Genomic DNA, 17222 nt, shown 5'->3' on the forward strand with positions numbered 1-17222 from the left:
TGCTTGGTGCAGGGAGAAGTTAGGAGGAACCTGGCTCACAGAAGACTTTCGGAAGAGCAGACTTGCAATGAGAGCAAGTTACTTGACACCCCGTCCGTGCCACTGGGCCCCCAGGAGCCCGTCCGTCCTAAACAAGAGCGCTCTTGGGTGCTTTTGGCTGGGGCCGGTCCTCCGCGTCTATCGCTAAATAAATGACTCGAGAGAAGCTTTCATTGCACGCGTTCCTGGGAGAAGAAAAAAACCAAATTCAGCCCTCCCCCTCAGGGCGCCCAAACTGTCCCGGAGGCGCTGGGATTCGACCTAGCTGCTCTTTGTAGGAGCCGCTTCCCTCCATAACACCTCCTGCTCCTGCGCGGCTCCTGGGAGTGGAGCCGGGCCCACGGCAGCGCCGGCCCTTTCCTACCTGCGCCGCGCTTCCAGCAGCGCCTCCTCTATGCTGGTGCCAAATGCTCCCCGCCGCTGCCAACTGGACAGATGCAGACCATGTGTGCGCCCTATCTCAGGACCTTTCCTGCAAGCTCCAGAGCCTTTGACGGAAGGGAAAAACACAACAACAAGAAAAACAACCGAGCGCGATAGTGGAGTCCCTCGCGGACTCCAGCCCCCTCCGAAACTCTGGCTCAACTCAAGCCGCGGGGGCAGGACTCAGCTTGGGGGAAGGATTATTTTTTAATTAGAAAATATTCATCAAAATTCAAGAAAACAAAAATGAAATAAAAAAGTGTCAACCAGCTGGGGCTGTGAAAGCTGTGGCGTTTTGGCTCCTGACCGAGCACTTTGATAGAAAGGCTCTTTGGAAAACGCCACAGAAAATATTTAATTTCTCCCAAGGCCTGCATATGGGGCTCATCACTCGCGCATATTACACAGGAATATTCATGTGCGCTGGCCTCCTGTTACAGGATGACGAGGGTTCATCGGTGCAGCATACGAGAGGGGCTCCCTCCTTTTCCGTCTTTTTTATTTTATTTTATTTTTTCCTGGACGAGGAAAGAGCAGCATTGCACTTTTAATCCCCCAAATATTCCTCAACGGCAGCAAAAAGGAAAAGCTAAGCCAGAGCCAGGTCTACGCGTATCAGCTCGCATCCGTTACCGCAGGGTAACACGACAGACAGGAAGCAAGGAAGCAAAAAAACCCTAATTTCTGTCCCGCCAGCCCCCGCTTTTGCCCCTTTCTGGTACACGCCCGTGAGATGGCGTTCAGCGTGGCCCGCTCTCCTTTTATCTCCATCGCAAGGAAGGAGGTTTCCATCTAAACTGAGAGTATCGCGCGGTGCCAGCCGCCCCGCTCTCCGTGCCGGCGGGGCCGGGGGCGTCGCAGTGGGCTCACTCCGGGCTGCAGCGACGTAGCAACTTCCAAAGGTTTCAGCCCCGGCTCTCCCCTCCTTCCCCCTCCCCCGACTTTCTTCCTGCCTCGTTCCCGAGTTTGACAGGACCATTAGAAACCTATTCCCTGTGGCCCGGCCCTTTCAGAGCGCGTTAGCAAGGTGATCCATTAAAGCCGGGTGCATTCCTCAGCTAACACCCACCTGCGAAACTCCAGAGGGCGGGAAGGCGCCGTCGCGGCCAGCCACATCGCCCACCAGGGGCTCCTGCATCCGGGTGCCTCTGCATGCCGGGGGGGAGGAAGGTACGGTCTCCCTGCGCAGGGCAGGGGACGGACCCCGGCACCACCTTGCTCGGTGGCATTCAGGCTGCAATGCAGCCAGCAGGTTTGCTGCAACAAGCCAATGAGCTTTTCTGGAACGAGCCACCTTCACGCAAAGCGTCTGCATGCCAGGCACCATTCCCATGTTGTCTGCGTTTGCAACCAGCTCCTTTAACCTTCCCAAAATAGTTTTGTGCTCCCAGTACCAGCTTCAGCTCTGGCTGCGCCCCCCAAGGCAACTTCCCATCTCCATTGCACCCACTCAACTGCTTTCTCCAGATGCAATAAAAATTTTAGCGTTTCTAAAAGCAGGAATGATAAATCAAGGGGGAAACCAGCAAAACTGAGCTGCTCCTGGAGTTGCCTGCTTGCCCAGCGCACACAGACGGCTGCTGGCGGAGGGCAGGGATCATGCAGCCTTTCCAGCTGCCATTCCTGGTGGAGACGCACGTGCCCTGCCATCCTCCTCTCCCCTCCCAGCGCAGCACAGCGCGGAGCTGCTAACTCACGGTAATCACCCTTGCCCGAGTGGTTCGAGCGACAACCAGTAGCCTTGGAAGCTTCGAAAGCCCCCGACTCATGGCAGACGAAAGCTCAGTTTTGCCCTGCGGTTGGGCAGCGATTAGGAGACACTCTAAGAGGGTACTGGCCTCGTCTGGGTAGAGAAAAAAACCATCCAAGTTCGCTACCTCTCTGCTGCTAAGTCAGGGAAAAGCAGCTCTGGAACAGGGCACGCCTCAAAATGGGGTTAGAGAGGGAGCATCCAACAGGAGCAGCATGTTTGTGGAAGGGTCAAAACTCTGCAGCTCTTAGACACACACACAAAAACACAAAAAGTATTGGTAAAAATACTCTTCAATTTTTAAAACAGGAATCATTCCCAAGAAACAGCATACACCACACACGCACACAGAGGCACCAATACTTTATTAATTTGAGGGTGGTTTTTTTTTTTTTTTTAAGAAATCTTTCCCAACCAGAAAGAAAGCTTGATGCCAGCTACAAGCCTATGCAGGTTGAGCAAGATCCCCATACAAAGAAAAATATTCAAGAACAACAACAAAAAAACTTCAAACCACATCTGGAGCACCGCACCCAGTTTGGGGGCACCCAGTACAAGCAGGACATTGATAACCTCCAGCAAAGGGCCACCAGGCTGGGGCACAAGGAGAGGCTGAAGGAGCCGGGGCTTGTGCAGCCTGGAGAAGGGGCAAAGAGATGAGCACTGAGCGCTTCACACCGCAGGCAGGACGGGGACCACCGTGCTGCAACGCCTTCACCTCAACAGGGGAAGGGAGATGGGGTGGGGGGGAGACGGTCGACAAGCAGATGATTAATTGAAACGCAGGGAGAGGAAATATAACGTCCGTTAAAACCATCAGGCGGTGCGAGTATGGGAAAGAAATCCGGAGACACTGTCCCCATCCCTTGCTCCACACACATCGTGCCTCCCAGCGCAAAGCTTCTGGCCAGTCTCTTCCTGGCCTCTATTTTTGCAGGTGCAACTTCGCATTCGAGAAGAACCATGCCTGCACACGCACATATATTTTTTTCCTCCCTGGCCCCCCAGCGCATTGCATTTGGAAGTGGTGGTGATGGGAGAGCGAACCTCCCAGTTTGCAGCACACGGCAGTAATTAGACATCCAACTACTAACGACTCCAGGCCTCTGGGTGAACTCACCCGCAGCGCTGGGGCCAGCTCGGGGCTCTCCGCACCGCTTGCACCCTCCAAGCCACACAGCGGCTGCAGGCTTTAAAACACAGATAAAGTTATTGCTTTGCACCAAGATAATAATAATAAAAAGAATAAAACAGTAAAATAAAAGAGGCTGGAAACTCAAGACTAGCTCAGCTCCTGCTGAGAGTCTCTAAATTATACACAGAGCAGGCCGATCTGGCTGGATTGCACCATCAGCAAAGAGGGAGACCGAGGAAGGGACAGAGGGGATGAATGAACTTCTGTTCCTTGCCCAGTGCTCCGGGCCCCAGCTCGGGTCACCAAATTAATCACCACTAACACGCAAGCTGGTACCTGCTGTTCCTCTGCACCACTGATGGGAAACAGCCTGGAGGGGAACATGCCAAAAGGGAAAGGACTATCACAGGAGGAGGTTTAAAGTAGCAAAAAATAGGCTTTGTTACGTCCAAGGTCAGGGTTAGCACCCAGGGAACCTCAACCCCACTCCAGACTCCAGTCCAAAGGTGCCACGTGACCTTAAGTGTGTCCCTTCCCTTGGCGGGGTCTCGCTTCCCACCCTTCCTGGGACAACGGCAGCTCCTCCTCCAAGGGGACTTCACCAGGAGAGGAAAGGACGCTGAGAGCCCGGGGTTGAGGAACCAGGGATGTGATCTCACTAGTGGCCTCTAGATGCAACTGTAGCATAGACAATAAATCACCACCGCAGTGTCTTCTGCCAGCAGTGGGGCCCCTCGCCATGGCCAGGCTCCGTTCTGCCGCCCGGGCGCGCGCAGAGTTGGCGCTGTCTTGCCCCATAAAGCCTGATTTAACGATCTCCGATAGAGAGAGCACAGCCCGCGTCCTGCCCCGCCACGTCCATAGGAAGGAGATTTACATCAGGGTGAACCGACACCAAAATTGGGACTGCTGGGGCGCAGTTATTAATAGCCTTAACTCGCAAAGCCGAGCCCCGGTCAGGAAGACCGGCTCGGAAAATAAAGCTCAGGGAGGTGTTCACTTTGCCACTCAGTTAATGACCAGAGTTGTAGTCGATTGCATCGGAAGGTTTTGCAAAACAGTTGTACAATTGACATGGTTTAACAGACTGCTGTTTATGAGACAGCCGTATTTAAGAGACACATTTCTCTCAGAGCCGCACATAAAATTTGATAGCTAAATAGCTGTAAATGCTACTGAAGTCTGACAACTTGAAGAGGAATAGAAGGTCTGTCATGCAGAGTATCCGCCAATACACCCGGCCCCGCAGAGCCAATGAGACTCCCACTCTCATAAAACCTTTTTTATATTGGAAGTGAGAATTTGTGCAGTGCATATGAACTCTCTTTTATTGGGCTGGTGTGATGCTGAGAAAATGCAGTTAAAGTTGTACGAGTCCTCCTTGGAGCACTATTGGGGTGCCTATAAATCAAAAGCTTTATCCTGGAACGTGTTTACTAAATAAACCAGCTTTAATTCGGGCTAGCCTCGGCTCACACCAGGAGGCAGACAGAGGGAGCTTCAAGTCCCACTGCCCCGTGGGAGAGGAGACAGGCACAAGGCAAGCGGTGGGGTTCCTGCCGGCTGCGGCAGCCGAGGAGCAAGTCCCACGGTGGGGCCAGAGCTGCTGCCACCCCTCTCTCCGAAGTTTTACCCTCCCATGACTTCCACGGCCCTGAGAGAGAGGCTCCCGGGTCTGAGCCCCGCAGCTGCTCCCCTGAACCCAGGCCAGACCTCCTGTGCCTACACAGATGCAGATGCCTCCCGAGAGCAGCCCATGCTGGCCAGGCTGGAAGGACCACAAAACCAGCTTCGGTATCCAGTGGAAATGAAGTATTTCCGAACCTTTGGAGAGGCCTGGAGCTCTAAAGTTGGGGAGGAAGGTTTGGGCCAGCTCCTCTATCCCCCAAAGACTCCTCCATCTCCACTCTACAGCTGCATTAATTATTTCATCTTAGTCTGGCTTCCTCGTTAAGCTAACCTAGACGTCCCGCGTCTGAGTGACAGTGAGCTAGTCTGAAAGAAACCAAGCCAGCAACGCTGGAAGCCATAGGTTTGATGTGATTTATAGGGACTAACATTACATATATCTCAAACATGTAATCTTTAGAGGACCCGAGCTAGTAGAGGAGAGCGGAAGGACGGAGGAAAGCTAGATGAGATCCCCCAAAGAGCCAGCAGCACAGCATCTGGACCAAGCCCAGATGTCAAGATCTCACCCCACACTTGTCAAGATGGGTTGAGCCTTCCTGCAGCATCACTTGCCTCTGCCCCCATAGGCCAGGAAATGGGATTCCCGTTGCACGAACAGGGAAGGGAGGCGTAGGATGACTGCAGCTGTGCCTTCGCGGCCACAGCACCCCTACGGTGGGGACGTGGGGGGGCTCGAGCCGGGTGGACCCAAAGCAAAGGGCCTGAGCCTGCTTACTGCCAGAAGACTCAGAGCAACTTCTCTAGCATGACAGTCTCTTCGGCCCTCTCTACTGAGGCGGCTGTGAATTTAGCTAATTTTGACATCAACTTTCTCTAGGGATGTCTGCCATTCATGGGCTGTAAAAATGTTCTGGGGCATTACGCAGATCCCTGCTTTCCAAAGCTGCAAAATCCAAGGCATTTGTATGAATCCACTGCATTTTGCCTTCTCTGCAAACAAGTATATATAAAAGCAAGACTTCAGCCCCTTGCAAACCTCCAGGGAAAATTCAAAGCGGTGAAGAAATGTGTTGCTTTTCCATGAACACATCAAAAAAAAAATACTGAAAACCCCCACATTGCTTTTCAGCCCAGTTTTGCCAGCAGTACAGGTCTTTTTCCCACAGTCTAAGGAATCAACACATTTTCAAATCACTCCTGCCTATGGTATTGAATATCAGAAAACGATTGTTTTTCATTCAGCAGCTGTTTCAGGACATCGAGGGAAAAGGAAGGCACTCTAAACTTAGCAAAACACAAGGAAGGCATTCAAAAACCAGTTGCAAGCCTTAGAAGGAAAATGTAGGGGTCTCCAAGGGGTGGAGATAGGGTTTTTGGGGGGTGAGCCGGGTGCTGGAAGAGAGGAGAGGGCCTGGGAGCAAGTAGGTCTGTATGTGAGTAGCCAGGACTGGAAGAGAGGGAGGCCATGATGGTGGGGTGGGACAGGGAACCTCCTGAAGGTCCTTCATGTGCCTCTCGCCAAAAAGCCCTCTACAGCACCAATGCTGCCAGCAGCGAGGCAGCAGAGCTGCTGGGGACATCAGCTGGGAAAGACGGGGAGGAGGGTAGCTGAAACCTGACGGAGAAACAAGCCTCTCTAGAAAAACCAGCCCGGCCTGGATGCCAGCGCCTGTGAGACATGCTCCTGGGGCGCCTGCTCACAGCTCTCCAGTGGCCACGACGACAGCTCTTGGCGGGCGGAGTGACAAGAGCAACCAAGTCCTTACGCTTGTGCGGGCAAGACTGTTATCTCATGCCCCTCCATGGGCAACTGGCAGGGGATAACCTGACGAGCTGTTCAGGGTGACCCGTGGCCCCATGCAGCCATCCTCCCCATGGGGGGCAACCCCAGGAGGTGCACATGGGATGAGGCAACGCGTTCTCCAAAACAGCTCTCTCCTGGCTCGCCCAAGCTCCCCCCTAGCTCTGCAATTCGTCTTGGATCCCGTCAGCCTTCCACCGCCTGCATCTCTGGCTGCAGTACAGGGACTATCACGGCGCTGCTGAACTCCTCCAGCTCGGGCTCCTTGGAAAAACGCATGGATGCGTCCCGGTGTGGAGCGGACAGGGAAAGAAGGAGAACTGCCCTCTGAATCCCAGCCCCGTCTTCATCTAACACAAGCCTGTGCCCAGTGCCCAGCCCTTGCCTGCGCTGGCCCCCCGTGCCAGGCTTTTTGGGACATGCCACCTTAGGCGTTCTTTCAAGCTCTGTTCGTTTCCCAGGAAAAATCAGTGGTATGGCTAGATTTACCCTCCTTTCCAACACACGGATGCCCCTGGCACCGCTGCACTGCCGGCGCAGAGCGGGCAGCTCCACGTGCGTGCAGATCCGAAAAATCAGACAAGCAGCTTCCTCCCCCTCCGCAGCCCAGGAACAGTTAGTCATCATGGTGGTACCAGCAGGGATGGCATGTGCTGCACTCACTTCCCCGCTCTGAAAGGTAGTTATCTGAGAGGGAAATCACAGCGACAAGACAGGTTAGAGCAGTAGCCAGGGCAGTGCAGCCTGCAAGAGCCAAACTGTGCTCCTCTGCCTTTCCCGGGATTTCTGCTCCTCTTTTGTAGCGCAGGGCTGGGGATGGCCAGCACAGAGCCCCCGCTGCCCACAGCCCCTCCGTGATCGGGCTTGCTGCCGGGCATCCCGGCGCATCCCTGCTGATCTCAAGACCAAGCTGATCATCACCCTAGCAGCTCTCCCTGCGCCTTTCTTCCATGAACGAGCCGAGCCTCTGACGCTGCTTTTGTAAGCCCCTTGGACCGGGATTCCCCACTGCGAGCAGGGTGAAGATGTGCCACTCTCCGCTTCCTTCCCAAACCGCAGGAGCCTCACCGCCCTCGCTGCCACCTTCCCCGCAGCAGGTCGGCGAGTCCCACTGCTTCCTGCGGAGAGGGAGTGGAGCACTCCGTCCCCAGCCTCCGATTTCCACCTGATCCCCGCGGAGCAATCAAAGCGCCTTCGTGCCACCAGATAAGCAGAAAGTCATGACTGCCGGGCTTATAACAAAGACAAACTGCCTCTCGCCTTCCTCCCAGATTGCAAGCAGATGTGTGCTTAAATTACCTGCTGGTGACTACAACCAGCTCAGCAAAGCACCATGGTCCAGGCACAGAATGAAGAAAAACATGTGAAACGAATGAGGGGAGGATTAGCAGGAATTCAGCAGGATCTGGAAGGGCAAAGTGTCGCCGTTGCAGAGAACAAATGTCACTTCCTTTGCAAAACGCGGCTCCCCGTGGAAGGAATAAACCTCAAGCCTCTGCCCGTATGACCCAAAGTGAAACGGCTCCGCTTGGAGACAAGAAATCCTGCCCCTGGCATAGATGGAAAGGTTGGAAAGAGGACGTTGCTCTGCTGGGGACATGCAGTGAGCGTCCCAATGCCCTGCTGTGTCTCCGATGCACCTCAGAGACCTTGACGAGCGGCCACCACGCACACCTCCAATGGCCAGGACCGCTGTTCCCCTTTCTCAGCTGCTGCGGGAGGTAGGTTGCGTGCACAGAAATGGCAGGGTTTCGGCGACGAATGCAAAACGTCTGCTAGAAGACAGCCTAAAACGCGAAGCGCTCCTGCAAAATGTTTCGCTCGTCGCAAAGGTGCGATTGCATCCCGCGCTGCGCAGCTCTGTCCTGCACGTGGGGCTCCTGCCAAAGCTTCTCCAGCCCAGATAATTACGGTCATTATTAAAATACACACAGCAAATGATTTACCTGAGCCTCATCGAGTCTCTTCGTATCTCTTGAGCTTGGAGGAATGCAAGGGCCACATTCTGCTTCCAGTTCCTGCGAGCACAGCGCTGATTAAAGCGGAGGGGCCAGACGATGACCTCAGCTACAGCACTGGGATCCTGGAGCGCTGCCAGCCCAGCCAGGAGGAGAGCGGGAGAGAGGCAGGCTCCAGGCAGAGGAGAGACAGGGCGCTCCAAGGGCCGGGATGCTGGCCGGGCTGGTGCCCCTTGGAGCCCTGCTCCAAAGCTCCTGTGCAACCTCGGGCACCTTTGTGCTGCGCCTTGGGTTCTTCTCCGTCCCTTTTTGCTGCTGGCCTAAGCTGTTCCCAAGGGAATGCCTGGCTTGGTTTAAGACGCTAAGGAAATTCGGAAAGACAGGAGAAAAGCTGCAGGACTGGGTCTGGAGACAGCAGCGGGCTCCCAAGTGGGTCTGGTTCCCAGGCCCAGGTCACTGCAGGGACAGTCCTGACTGCACAGCACAGCCTTGGCTTCCTCTTCCAAAGAAACCCTTCAAGTCCGTGCATCCAGCTGCATGCACGGCTCAAACATCCCGGCTCAAGGTGGCTTTGAACAGCTCAACCGGGTGGTGTCATTGCCCAGCACTATTCACTCCCAGGGGCTGGCTGCAAATGTTCACCCATCTTCTGCAGCAGGTTTTGCCACCAATGGGGAAGTCCCCCAGCAGTACCCATGCCAAGGAGCACAAAATCACTTCAGGCCTTTCTCTGTGGTGCTAGGAACAACGTTAGGGCAGGAAAAGCCCTGAGAAGCGGGGATGTGCCCCTGCTTGCCAGCCTGGGGCTGGCCTTCAGCTGCGGAGTGACTGGAGACGCACCGAGACGCACAGGGCAAAAGGGACCCAAAGGCTCAGCACGACCTCGAACCCCGCTCAGAGCCAAGCCTTACTGATGGTGGCATAAACCACCTCGTGGGAGGCTCGTGAAGCAAAGGACTACCTAAAACTGCAACATTGGCTACAACTGTTGTGCTGAGGGTCAGTCTCTAAGTGATACCTCCTACCAGAGCTGGTAACAGCTGCAGCCCAAGAGGAGGGACCAGACATTGCATCTCTACTGCATTTTCTGGGCTCCAGGTTACTGCAATGATGCCCTGGCATCTGGAAGAGCGGCCAAGGGTGTCTTCCACCTCCTGGCAGCATCCCGTGCTGCAGGACAGCATTGCACAGGCCGAGCAAGGCAAGTCAGGCCCAACCTGTTCCCCTTCCCCCTCGCTGCTCCTGGCTCGCTCTCCGCCAAGCTCTCGCGGGCCGCACGTGGCTCCCAACTTCCCTGCACAGCTACAAGGGCTGGAGCAAAGAGCAGAGTCAGACCCCAAATCGCAGATTATTGCTCTGGGTTCGTGCACGGGAAACAAAAGATTGGAAATCTCTGAAGTGCACAGCTGGACTCCACACCCCAACCATGTTTTTGTGAGATATCACGTACATTTTTAAAAGCTATCTAGAGAGGGCTCTGCTTTAAAACAGCCTGGCTGCTGCTGCACTGAAAGCACCGCCTGTCATGCTGACCAGGACCTTCAGTTATTCCCTGTCCCCCACAGTCTATATTCATCTGCAGCCTTTGGCCTCAGGTTATGAAATTATTTAAGGAAAGGATTACATTTCCTGCTCTGCATTTGCTTAGCACCGACTACGGAGGGGAAGGACGTGTGACCCAGAAAAGTCACCACAGGATAGTACATACCAACGCCCCGAAACGGCAGCCCCCGAAACGGCCAGGGCCATCGCGGTGCCCGGCTGAGCTCCCCTCTCAGCTCGCCATCACCCCAGAGCAAAGCCCTAACGCACGAACCACCTCTCCATCCTGCCGGGACGCGGGGCAAGGGCTGCACTTCTTCACCTCTGCCGGCCCCACCACCGCCATCAAGTCCCTTTCTCACTCTTCGTGCTATTAATGGCTCCACAAGGCCGCTGCAAGGGGAAAGCTCGCGCGAGCCACAGGATGCTTGCATGCTACCCCGACGAGCCAGGACCACAAAAACTCATCTCCCTCTCCCAACCACAAACTCTGTCTTTTTTCAAGTTTCAGAGTTCCTGAAACACCAACTATATATTTATCTGCTGCTAAACCACGGGGTCTTTCATCTCCCCTTTCTATGCACCAGGCTTTTTAGCTTAGAGCACATAGATGGGGAAAAGATGCCATGACCCATGCCAAGGTGAGATCAAACATCCTTGTGAGATGCTTACCTACTCCGTTCTTGGAAACCACTAGTCTCCAAGGAGACCCCCCCCTCCCCCCAGCATCCCCTGGTAGCCCGGGTGAGGATTTAATTACCCTTCGGGCTTCGTTTCTTCCACTCTGTCTCTCATTCCCGTCTCACATGCTGCCTCATTGGCAGATTGGTGTCTCCAGCCCGGCTCTGCAGGATGTTCACTTCACCTTAAAAAAAAAAAAAAAAAGAAAAAAATCCGCCTCTCTTGCAAGCCTCTCCTGCATGCATTTATTAGCCGGGAATGAATGCCGAGCCACTGCCTACGCTCTCCTCTTTTCTAGTCTCCTCCACTTTGAAGCGTCGCTCACAATAATCTCATGGAAAGTATTTCCTACAGGAAAACATGGTTCACTCAATTTAAACTGACCTCAGCCAAGTGGCAGCTTCTCCGTTCCCCCACTCCCCTTATTTTGACCAGGGGAATTAACACGAGGCATTTCATTTCCAATTGAAACAATTACTTTAAAAGCCCGGTTTGAAATTAAAGGTCCAACATGTCATAGCATTTCATTTTTGCCAATATTTTTCAGACAGACGTTCCCTGCCTCCAGGGGCAGCTGTGCATTTGGCAGAAACTCGCAAGGTGGGTTTTGCCGCAGGGAGGCTCCCCACGGACGGGATGCTTTCGGAGCATCTTGAGTTTTTTCCTTTTAGGCTCCCAGGATGGCCGAGAGGATAACGACGAGTGCAAAAACCCAGAAGACGCTGCGTTCGCCGAGCTCAGCAGTGTCTCGGGACAAATGGTTGGGAGGAAAAACAGCCATGCTTGGCCTGAGCCTCTATAGGAAAACAATCGAAAAGGAGCAAGGCCATCCCTAGGCTACGCATGTCCGCAGCCAAAGACCCCAGCACCACCCAGGTGGCTCTGATGGCTGGCAAAAGCTTGGCCCCGCGCTCCCGAGCTATCGCAGTGGTGGCAGGGCAGGGCTCCGGGGCTCCCTCTACTGCTTGCAGCGACCGCTGGCTTCTCCGCGACTTACACTGCCAGGGCACAGCCTTTCCCTCGCTGCCATCCAGAGCATTTTCCAAGGGCGAGACCCTTTTGCCAATGGGAGACCGTAGGAACAGAGCAAGGCAGAGCCGAGCAGGGAGCTCCGGAGTCCTCGCTCCCGGCCTCCTTCCCACAAAGAGATGGGAAACCCATTAAACACGCCGAGCAATGAAGCTTCCACTGTTTCTCCCCGGGGGCAATTTCACAGTCGACTTGAGGAAATTGTTCCTGATATCCAGCCTAAATTTTCCTTTGTTGATTCTCAGTTTAGCAGCGGAAAGGTGGGAGATTTAATGAGACAAGCGGGGCTGCTCCAGGGGAACGAGCGAGGCAATGCACAGAGCTGCGGTTGAAATGGAGCGGCTCTTGCAAGGCATCCCAGAATCCTAGAAACTGGGGATGGAAAAGTTCTATTAACTTTCCCAATGGACTAACAGAAGACTGTTCCCTCATTTTTTTTAATGCCTTACCCAGTCCAGCTATTTGATTGGGACCAGAGCTCTGCAAAAATATGAAGTTTTTTTTTTTCTTTCTTTTTTAAATTGCTGTATAGGGAATAAAATGTTGGGCTTTGTGGCCAGATTTTGTTGTTTTATCCAAGGGCAAAATTTTTGCTGCTTTACCTATTGGACACAATTTCTTATTCTACCTGGCAAAAACCCCCAGAACTCTTTTGGGCCATGAGCCAGGGCAAGATGTGCGCAGCAAGCGTCTAATTTTCAAGTCTAAAAAACTCAGTCTGGGGACATGTGCTTCAAGAGCCAAATGACCAATGTTTGGATCCAGGAACGCCGGGTGCCCCTGCATTATGCCACCCAAACAGCATCAGTCCAGCCCATTGCAAACCTCCTTTAAATGAGAGCTGGTGCGACTCGACTGCTTCCTGTCACGACAAGCGCTCCCGCACCAGCGGCCAAGGACCTCTGCAGGGTCATGGAAGTAGAGGCGTATCAAGAACTGGACCGCGTAGACGTAGCACATCACCAGCAGATGTTTGCCTTAATCGCACACAGTTTTCTTAAATGTCAGATGGTTACAAGACACTAGAAGGGCATTTTTTTCACTGTGTTTTTATGGGCTTGTAAAGGAAAAGTGGTTGTACACGCTCAGAAAATGTCAGGCTCCGTTTCCCGAGGACCTGCCATCTGTCAACACACTGATTTTATCGCACCCCGTCCATGCAGAAGGGAGAGGAGGGCACACTTGGACGTGCCGACCTGGGAAGAGCTGTGAAGCAGAGACGAAGCTGGATTTTGGGCAGGTATCATTGCAATGACTCCTCACTCTCCTGGCACCAGCAATGGGTCAGAATGGCACTGCATCCCCCAAACACCCAAAAAGTAGCACCCAACCTCATGTGCAGAAACAGGCAGATGGGGGCAGCACTGAGGGCTGCAGGCACTTGCTCCCCCCAACACGCACACAGTAAGGTGAGGTTTTGCAAGGTCGGCATCAAAGGCAGTGCTGCTTCAAGCCACGCAGAGAACCTGGGAGTTAACAAGCAGTTTCCCACCGCTGTGACATGACTGTGCCCCAAAGACATCCCACCAACAGGAAAACGTGAAACTCAGAAGCTGAGAGACATCCGGAGAGTGGCAGCAGCCTCAGGGCATGCACAAAGCACCACGCAAGCTCCATCAGGCAGAAGAGCTGCTTTTGGTGCTGGTATCTCAACTGCGAGGAGGTGCAGAGACCCTCCCAAGCAAGACCCTGACCACGTGCCTTGCCAGCACAGCCCCTGTGCCACAGAGCTACCCTTGCAGCATCCTTCAATGTCATGGCAATAGACTCTAGGGATAAAGCATTAGTACAGCCTCAAGAACTGAATACGTCCGTGCCTCACCTTCCCCTCCTGCAAAGAGAGCCTAATGACAATCACCAGCTGTTGTGAAGTCCTTTGAGATGTTCAGACGAGTGGAGCTTGCAGAAAAGGGGGGAAGAAGTTACGTTCTGGCTTAGATGACCTTTTGCAAGGCAAAACCAGGCAATGCACTAGTGTTTCCCAGCCAGGGTCTCCCATCCAAGAGTTTTTAATGCAGCCAGCTCTGCAAGGGGACGTGGAAGCTATTAAACCCACAGATGGTGGCATGCAAGTTTGGTCCCTGCCATTCCTCTACTGAAGGAGAACACAGTAGCGCTGATTTGTGGCAGGGCCAGGCTTTTCACTCAAACATGAACAGGAACTTCAAGACCAAAACTGCCCGGGGCTTTGGAGTCCAGATGTGGCTGGAGAGGGGACACCACGGCAGCACAGCTCTGATCCCCTTCACACCTTCCCCACAACCTCAAACAGAAACCCTTGACACACCGTTTTTCGTCCTCAATTCTCTACTGACCTTGAGAGAAAAGCTCCCACTCATTGTGGCTTGAATAGTGACAGGCTGTGAAAACTCAAATAGAAAGAGACCCATACCACAACATAGGAAAAAAAATTTGGTTTTGCTGCAGGATTTAGCAGCAGGAAAAAAGCCGAGCTGAGAGGAATGAAATGGAAAGAGACATTCTCCATCTACTTCCTAAATGTTGGATAGGGGAACGCATTGCACGGTACATTGCAAGTTCGGGATGTGGCAAGATACCAACTGCATTTTATGTGTTGCAAAACCACCTCCTCCGTGGCAGCTGAGATTTCAAGCATAAGCTTTGACCTTGGTAATATTTTTTACATATTGAGTCACTGCCGATTCTGGAAATAGTAGGGGAAAAGGGCTGGGATTTTGAAGATTTTAATGCATGGCTGGATCCTCTAAGAACTCGGACAGTCCCAGCTGACAGCCCAGCTCTCCAACCCTCTGCCACTCTTAAAGGCAAAAGACGCCAAGTTTGAAAATATCTAAGGTGACACAAAGCGTCAGCATGGAAGATTGAAAAAGAGGAAGATGAGGATTCAAAAATCTGCCCCTTTGCTTCATTTCACGTCCGTTTGATCACAGTTTCCTCCTACAGCACTGGTGGCCTCTTCCTGTACTTCCCAGGTACCAAGTGAGAACATGAGAAACGCCTCCCGCACCAGCACATGCACGGCCCCAACAGCCCCTGCTTCCCTTGGGGCACTCAACACGTGCCCATCCCCATGCAGCGGCCCGGGGAGAGAGCCCGCTACGGTACAGGGTACAGCAACTACGTCTCTCCCCTGCTTCCCTTGCGGGCTGCAGTCGCAAGGATGCAAAGCACAGCTGACGGGATGACTCCCTCTTCTTTGGTACCCACCTCCCGGGGAAGATGGCCAGCTCTTGGGAGCTTATGGGAAAATCAGAGTTGATTCACTCTCTTTACCTGTGAATGCAAACATCCCAAAAACTCCTACGGGAAGGGGAGATGGGACTCAGTGGAGAGCCTTTTCCACTGGAGAGAGCAAAGCTAGATGGCCAAATAGACAGGGGAAGGAGAGGAGTTCTCTTTGTACATGACATCCCACCTAACCTGGTCTCTTCAGACTGTCCTTCAACCTAAAGGTTTACCCCAAGACACTTTAAAAGATAAATAATTCAATTCCCCACTCTCCCTCCTTTTCTTAGCAAGAGAATAACTGTCTCTGATAGCCTTGATTTGCTAAATAAAACACTCCTTGAAGGCTCCCTGCAATAATATTTGCACAGAAAATTGACATTCTTCCTCCTTCCCACCAGCCCCGACGCTGTTTGTTTGTGAGTTAATAACTTCGACGCTTGGCTGAGCTATTGATCCCTTTCAGCGCAGTTGTTCTTTTGGGTCCAAAATACACAAAAATAAAATAATGAGCAAGCAACGGCAAAGCCCTGATGACCTTTCAGCAGGCACCGTGGCACGGGTGGCGCATGGGAGCCCAGGCCCATTGGCGACGTCACCTGGCTGCCGGGTGTGATGCCTTCTGCAGAAGCCAGCAGGCAAGGCTGGATTTCTTTCTCCCTCCCTGCACGCCCACCTTGGCCTTCCCTAAGGAAGCAACGCCCTTCCTTGCAGGTGAAAAACTAGTTTTCACAACTCAAAATTCCCATTTAGCTTTAAATCTTCAGCACCTAACAAGGGCTTCCTAATGCAATAGACTGTCCACGCAGGTGCCCAGTCCAGAGACCACCAGTGGCAGTGATGGATGGGTACCAGCTCCATTTGTTATAGGAAGGGTGGTGTTTCAGAGCTCCAATTGCCCGGCTGATGGGGGAACTACAGCACTGAATCCATCCCTACCGCTAGGGCACGATGCGGGGAGCCAGCCCTCACGTTCTTCAGCTCTGCTACGAACAGCCCCTCACGCTCTGCTATTGCTTTTCCCCTTTTCCACCCATCCCTCTCCCTTCCCCAGTAAAGCCAGCTGATGTTTCCAATTCAATAGCTTTCCACTGCAAAGTGACACTTTTGACAAAAATCAAACTGCTTTGCAGGAATGCAGCAATTTGGAGGAAATCTCACACGAAGTTATCAAAGCATTTTGCTTCAACTTTGCTGTTTCGGCTTTTGTTGTATTATACCGGGGCCTGGCATGCCAGAGGCAGAACAAAGCTGCTTTGCTTTATCCAATCCATTTTGATAACAGTTGGTCAGCAGTAGATCTCCCTCCAATATCCACCATAATGAAATCTGATGAAAAGAAACAATTAACGTCTCTGCAATGTCCTCGTCCTCCTCAACTGCTCCTGTATTGCCAGGGCATTCCACCAACGCTCCCGGGGGAATCTTTGCTGATGCACCGACTTTGTATTTTTGCTTTGCAATCTGCTCACATGCCTTTAGCTAATTGTTCTTCAGACTGGTCTTTTCAGGGGAGATTTTCATGGCAAACAATCAATTTTCCCAAGTTGCATTTTCCTTAAACCCTTTGATGTCTGGGAAAATAACAGGCAACCTCAACACACGGCTGAGTATCAGGCGAGAGCTGGGAAGCACTAAGCGGAAATGCGTTTAGTTGTCTGGGTCAAAAACCATTTCCTTTGTTAAATGATTATTATTGTTCCAAGAGGATTTCAGTGGGAATTGAGGGTGCTTAGATAGATGGATTCACAGGTTCGCTGAGCTTCTATAAGGGTCTCTATATCCTCCACCATAATTCTACATCATAACTTCCAACACCAATAACTCTTCTATGACTCCCAGCAGATATTCCTGTGCCTTCCAAAGCAATAACTTCTCAACAAACTCCAGACCTGCCAAATCGACTGTTTTTCCCCTGCGGACGCCTGCTTTTTGGCCCTTCTCACAGCCCTCCTGGGAATCTTGACCCGTTTACCTCTCCTTCTGGTTCCAAGCTCAGCGCGCAGGGAGATGAGATCAGAAAGC

General features: G+C 52.8%; 1 protein-coding gene across 2 annotated transcripts in view; it reads right to left on the minus strand.

The window, feature by feature from the left end:
- The window catches only part of LOC135324848 (ciliary neurotrophic factor receptor subunit alpha), a 347194-nt gene that overhangs the window by 286184 nt on the left and 43788 nt on the right, over positions 1–17222 (minus strand). The window contains exon 2 of one of the 2 annotated variants that reach the window (XM_064501838.1): positions 11041–11145. The exons of the other annotated variant lie outside the window; for it this stretch is intronic. The gene's annotated coding sequence lies outside the window, so the exon portion shown is untranslated. The remainder of the gene's footprint in view (positions 1–11040; positions 11146–17222) is intronic. 2 annotated transcript variants of the gene reach the window in all.

This window comes from Dromaius novaehollandiae, chromosome Z (assembly GCF_036370855.1).
Source record: "Dromaius novaehollandiae isolate bDroNov1 chromosome Z, bDroNov1.hap1, whole genome shotgun sequence".
Taxonomy (NCBI): domain Eukaryota; kingdom Metazoa; phylum Chordata; class Aves; order Casuariiformes; family Dromaiidae; genus Dromaius; species Dromaius novaehollandiae.